The sequence below is a fragment of the Magnolia sinica genome, chromosome 14, assembly GCF_029962835.1.
Source record: "Magnolia sinica isolate HGM2019 chromosome 14, MsV1, whole genome shotgun sequence".
Classification (NCBI taxonomy): Eukaryota; Viridiplantae; Streptophyta; class Magnoliopsida; order Magnoliales; family Magnoliaceae; genus Magnolia; species Magnolia sinica.
This window is the reverse complement of record NC_080586.1, coordinates 78709834-78717015: the sequence shown is the minus strand read 5'-3', so window position 1 is coordinate 78717015 and position 7182 is coordinate 78709834.

Sequence of the window (7182 nt, the reverse complement as noted above, 5' to 3'; positions counted from 1 at the left end):
TTCAATCTTGATTTTTAATAATCTCAATTGGAGTTATAAAAAAAATAGATATGAAATTTTAAAGTAATTGCACTGAAACTGTTCGTTGTTGAACATCGATGTTCATCGTTGTACAACGGTTCGGAGTTGACTGGTTCGTGACAGGGTCGACCGGGTCCTCCTGTTCAATTGCTGGGGGTCGACCAGGTCAAGTTGGGGTCGACTAGGTCAAGTTGGGATCGACCAAGTCCCCCTATCCAAAACTTGGACAACTCATTTGGTACTCGGGGTAGACTAGACTTTTTCGAGGTCGACCCTGACTAATTGTCATCCAAAACCCTTTATGTTTAGGCTATTTGGAATTCTAAATTCCAAATTTTCTTTTTTCCTTTAACTTCAATCCACCCACCTAGGTAGTCCTACCATGGACTTTGAGGAACAAAAGTTTCTACGAACTTGATTATGTTAATCAAGATAGTCTTGGGCCTGCTTGGGAGCGTGGATTTGGAACCCCCTAGATTCGGAACCCCCTGGATTGGCAATCCTCCCAGTGTGTTTGGCACCCTGGCGTGTGAATTAACTTTAATTCAAAAATAGCTATGCATGGTATATTTATAGGGGTTTGAATTTAATTATTAAATCAACTTTAATATCCCTAATTAGTGAGATATATAATTTTTGACACTATGGTTGTTATAAGCCCGTTGAAATATATGTTTTGCCTGAAAATGATGAAATTCCAAGTCTCGGATAGACCGCAAGCACAAGATCATGTCTGAGTGACTAACCAACGATTTTTAATCGTTGATTAATATGGACAATGTTTGGACGGTGCTGAACAATATTTGGACGGTGCTGATTTACATGGACAATGTTTGGACAGTGCTGATCATCATTAGTGGGACATGAGCCCAATAGAATGATAGTGTATAGTGACATACATGTTACACTTGCAACTATTGAAATGATTTTAGGTGTAATCCAAGCTCTCACCGTGGATTACAAACCCCCTCAAAGAGGGGATTGGAAACCCCCTGGATTGGCAATCCCCAGTTACTTTATGCTGCCAGACAACCAAGGGGATTTGAAACCCCCTCCAATCCATGGTGCCAAATGGCCCCTAACATGCACATTGCTATGTTTAGGGCTTGTTTGAGAGCGTGGATTTGGAACCCCCAGGATTCGGAACCCCTAGGATTGGAAACCCCCTGGATTTGCAATCCTCATAGTGTATTTGGCACCACGGAGTGTGAATCAACTTTAATCCAAAAATACTTATGCATGGTATATTTACAGGGGTTTCAATTTAATTACTAAATTAACTTTAATATCTCTAATTAGTGAGATATATAATTTTTGACACTATGGTTGTGATAAGCCCGCTGAAATATATGCTTTGCCTGAAAATGATGAAATTCCAAGTCTCGAATGGACTGCAAGCACAAGATCATGTTTGAGTGACTAACCAACGATTTTTAATCGTTGATTAATAGGGACAATGTTTGGACGGTGTGGGACAATGTTTGGACGGTGCTGATTTACATGGACAATGTTTGGACGGTGCTGATCATCATTAGTGGGCCATGTGCCCAATAGAATGATAGTATACAGTGACACACATGTCACACCTGCAACTATTGAAATGATTTTAGGTGTAATCCAAGCTCTCACCGTGGATTGCAAACCCCCTCAAAGAGGGGATTAGAAACCCCCTGGATTTGCAACCCCCAGTTACTTTATGCGCCAAATAACCAAGGGGATTTGAAACCCCCTCCAATCCCCTCCAATCCACGGTGCCAAACGACCCCTTAAAGTTAGCAAACCTAGGATTTCAGTCCTAAGGTTTCCTAAAGTTCACAACTTTCACTCATTTATGTGGTTTTGGTAGACCCAAAATCACTCATTTTGGTGCCAAACACAGATGAATATACACATGAATAAAATGAGAAATCAAAGATAACACCTAAAAACATATAATTCGTAAGTTGTCAAAAACCCGGAGGGTTACAACCATGTTATAGGAAACGTGGTGTTTGACCATTAAAAATTTCTTGTGGGCCAAGAAAGCTCTGAATCAAGATGATATTTATGTAGTCTCTTCATCTAAGTTTCTATGACATTATCAACGGGTTGGATGGCAAATAAACATTAGGGTGGAATCCATGAAAATTTTAATGGTGGGGATTCAATCACAGCTTTTTTCCGGTAGGGTTGTAACGACTCGTCCAACCGGTACAGTGTCCTGGGGCGTCCACGTAGGATTTTCCGCAGGACCGAGCGTTTTAAACATACGCGGTGGGGGTACCACAAGCTAATTAACCTAGGATTAGCCCGTTCGAATAAACCAAACAGGCCATGACAAGGCCTAGTGCGGGCCGCCGAGCTGGATGACCATTTACACTGAGCTTCAGCCCGTGCGGGCTGTACCGCGACGCAGGAAGGTCAGAAAAATCTAAAAATCTAGGGAACCATAGAGCTCACTGGGCTTGTGGACCCTCGCGGACTACAGATCCAGCGGACTCCCAGAAGTGGGATCTGGCACTGACTAAATGCACCCCACTAATGCCAGGACCAAAATCTAGCGTTTGCAAATGAAGCCGAGATACCAGACTATCCAACCATCGGATCTCTTCCATATTTACGGTGGAGGTCTAATGGATTTTTCTACACCAGTCCACCAACTCTGGTACCCGATCGTGGGACGGTGACCGTCGATCACAAATCAGACCCGTACGATCGTCCCCAAATTTTGCATGGCCCTTCATCGGGCCATGAAGCATCCATCCTAGAAATGTCATAACCAGAGGACCACCAAAATCACTCCAATCACCAAAATGGACCCCTCAAGGCCGTTTAAAGATCGGAACCGTTGACTCAAACCCCACAATTGTTCATCCGTTTGTTCCCAAATCTTACACGGGCCCTAACCGGGCCCTAGGGCACCTACCCACCGAATTTGGTGGCCAAAGGAGTGTTAGGGCCACTCCAACTCAAAAGATGAGTCATAGTTGTCTATTTTGGAAATTTGAGGGAACTTAAGGCCAAAGGGCCCAAGTTTAGGGAATAAACCCTATCTCTCATAACTCTCTCTCACTTGCTACAACCACCAAAAGAGAAGGAAAGTGAAGGAGAGTAAAGATGAGAAAGAGAGAAGGAGGAGATCCAAGGTGGACCCTAGAGTTAGCAAACCTAGGATTTCAGTCCTAAGGTTTCCTAAAATTCACAACTTTCACTCATTTATGTGGTTTTGGTAGACCCAAAATCACTCATTTTGGTGCTAAATACAGATAAATATTGTAACGCCCTGGAAATCGGGGGTTGTGCATACGCTCGACTCCCGAGTTCCCGGGGTCACTTATAACCGGTTTTCATTAATATGCAATTAATTAAGTCTAAATGCGCATTCTGGAATTTCCTGGAACATGAAGCACAACCACACAAGTCTACTGAAATGGAAGAAAATCAACTATACTTATATATACATGTCCAAAAGAATACAAACGGGCGCACAAGGTGACGTCCAACAAAATCACAAAAAGAATGACATGATCAAAAGAAATAAGCTGAGCCGCTGCTCGGTGATCCAACGACCCATCTACTGATCCGATGGGGTCCCGCTCGTCAACTGGAAGTAAGGGAACTCGTCCTCCTCATCGAGGATCGCATCGCCAGGCTCTACGAAATACGTATCACCTGCATCTATGAACAGGTCTGGTTGGTGTTTTAAAACACCGTCCCAGAGTGAGAGTGAGTGATCAACTCAGTGGGTGTTATTAGCCTTAAGTTGCAACAAACATCAATTATAATAAGAATTTAATGAAAAACAATCAATCATAAATATCTATCTAGTCTTGTTAATGTGTATGCATGCAGGATGATATGATGTATGCCCTCACTACAATGCTCCCTCGTGCGACAATATCTAACGATCGCCAATGCCAACACTCCCTCAGTGCCACCTCGACTGCCGAGTCCCCAACCTAGCTAATGCCATGCAATGATGATGTTAACCGGGTTCTTAGTTAAGTCCATTCATCCAGCAGTTTTGAGAATCTGATACACCTCACGTATCAAATGCCCTGAACTAGTTGCAAGGCCAAGACCTCCCAATGTGTGAGGCAGAGACCCTGCGATCCTTGACCCCGTCGGGTTTCCCCCATCCCCGACTTCAAGCACATGGGGGGTGCTGAATGTGGGGTCGCTCGCAGTCACTACGGGGAGGCGCATCACCCCAGCGTAGGCCGACAGCTCAGATATAGTGTCCCATTCCACCATGCCCGGCTCACGAGACTGTGGATCAATATTCCATCCGGTATCAATGGGCTACAACGGTGGTGGGGTGTTCCAGTTTCCATACATATGTGAGCAAACAAGGTTAACAAATTAGGTGGGTCAGCCAGTGGACTAAACCGCACGAGCCCAGGCAAGTATGTGGCGGAACGACATTGGGTACAAGCGACCCATGTAGCCTAACTACTGCCGCCCACACGTACTCGCCCAAACCCATGGGTTTAGCTTCAAGGTGGTCCTACCAACGGAACCACCTTCGCTCTCCTCATGTTCTTGACCAACCCAAGGGTAGGAATAGTGACTCATAGCATGTCAACTACCAATATAACATCAAACATATTCAACACCATGTTCTCCTGTTGTTCAACATACAACTCAAATTTCTCTAGCAAGCAAACTATTAATATCATGAATAAGGTGTATGTGTGTGGTGTGGGTTGGTGAGGAAGTCAAGCACTTCCTACACCTCAAGGAATCAAATACATAAGAGCAAATGATTCATACACAATATAAAGCAACACATATGAGAAAAGAGATCAACCAAACATGAGCATGTAATCATCCATACACTAGATCATGAGAGAGGCAAGATTAACATTAAAGAGAAATAAACATGCAAATCATACAATTCCAACAACATGTCATCCCTAGGTTCCTCTAGATTCTTCCATACAACATACCAAGCAAACAAAATCATTAAACTCCAACTATAATTGGTGCTAGGCCACCTAAGGATAATAGTCTGCACCTGTGGATTGTTGAAGTCTCGAAAAACGACCTAGAAACGTCGAATCCGGTGCCGATTGGCCGAAATCCTAAGACATTGCACTTGCATGTTAGAATCTCATGCAAAACCTCCCTCAACATGAGGGGTTTCCAAAAAGATAAGAGATTTATCTACCCAATCGGCGGAGAGGGCTTCTCCCGGTTGTGGATGACGGATATCCTTGAGGGAGAGGTAGGGTTTCGTAAGATGTGACTCCCTTGGGCCCCACTTTGATCTATGACCCACCTTCACTCTCCTTCATTCTCCCTTCCTCTCTTCTTCCTCTATTCTTTCTCCATTTTCTCTCTTCTCTCTTTCCTTTCCTAGGGTAAATTCGTATGGGGAGAGGGGTGCCCCAAATAAGGCCTTTATATAGTGTCAGGTTTTGTGTAAATGACCCTAAGGGATGGGTTTTCACTATACTAGCCCTAGGAGAGTGTGTTTCTACCATTTGGGAGCCACTACGGAGCATAGGAGTCGGCACCCACCGTTGGATAATTGGCCCTAATGATGATCTACGTATGTATATGATTGGCCCGCCATTTGGACGAGCCGATCGACAGATATGATTAAAAGTCTGTTTAACGGTCACCGATAGTCGATCAGGGCCGCGGCTATACGGATATGAGCAGAGAAATATTCTTACTCTATCGGTAAAGTTTGGTCGCAAACCGACGGTCCGAAATCCTCAACTTTGCATAAGAGTGGACGACTTAATTCACTTAAGTTCCAACTCCTTCCTTTAGGGTATTTGCACTTCTCATGCACTCATCCTTCAGCTCAAGTTGACCGGTTCTGGACCGTACCCAGGTCTGATTCCCGCGATGGACGTCAAGCCCAATGAGACGGACATTATTGTATAGTTTTGGAACTAGTGGTCCACCAACGAGCGGTCTAGAGTTTGTTTGGATAACCGGGGCAGTTCGGTGATCCTTTGGCTATGAAGTTCGTAAGATAGCTGCTCCATGGCCTGATGAAGGGCCATGCAAAATTTGGGGACAATCAGATCTGGGGTTTAGTCATACGGGTCCGATTTGTGATCAACGGTCACCATTCCTCGATCGGGTCCCAGAGTTTGTGAACGGGTGTAGGAAAATTTATTAGACGCACCAAAAATGTAGAAGAGATCCAACGGCTGGATAGTCTGAAATTTTAGTTTTTATTTCAAGTGCAAGATTTCAATCCTAGCATTGGTGGGGTGCATTGGGCATGTGCCAGATCCCAATTCTGGGCGTCCACTGGGTCCGTGGTCCGCGATGGTCCACAAGCCCAGTGAGCTCTATGGTTCCCTAATTTTTTAGATATTTATGACCTTTCCGCGTCACGGTGTAGCTTGCACGGGCTACTGCTAAGTGTAAGCGGCCATCCGGCTTGGAGGCACTTTGAGTCTATTCGAGGCTCTCATGGTCTATTCAATTGAGTTAATCTTGGTCTAATTTATTTGTGATACCTCACTATGAGTGGCTTAAATGAACAGTCCTGTGGTAAATCTTATGTGGACGCCCCAGGACACTGTTCTGGTTGGGTGGGACGTTACACTACACCTGATATTCAAGTGATTGAGCGGATTCATTGGCTTCCTACGGCTGATTAATCGGACTAGTGCGGTTCTTTACTAGTACCACCCCTGTATACACTGACATTGAGTGCTAATGGTTATTAAGTAATATTTAGGTTAATTAAATAAAAAATAATAAAAATTGATGGATTTTTTTTTGAAAATCTAAAACAGTGAAAATTCAGGATGTTACAAATATACACATGAATAAAATGAGAAATCAAAGATAACACCCAAAAACATATAATTCCTAAGTTGTCAAAAACCTGGAGGGTTACAATCATGATATAGGAAATAGCGGTGTTTGACCATTAAAAATTTCTTGTGGGCCAAGAAAGCTTTGAATCAAGATGATATTTATGTAGTCTCTTCATCTAAGTTTCTATGACATTATCAACGGGTTGGATGGCAAATAAACATTAGGGTGGAATCCATGAAAATTTCAATGGTGGGGATTCAATCACAGCTTTTTCCAGTAGGGTGTTCCACCTAAGATTTGAGTCACCTTCATTTTTGGGATTATACTATAAAATGAGATTTCAAAATGGTTAGATGGTTTATCCAACCATTTTGAAATCTCATTTTGGCA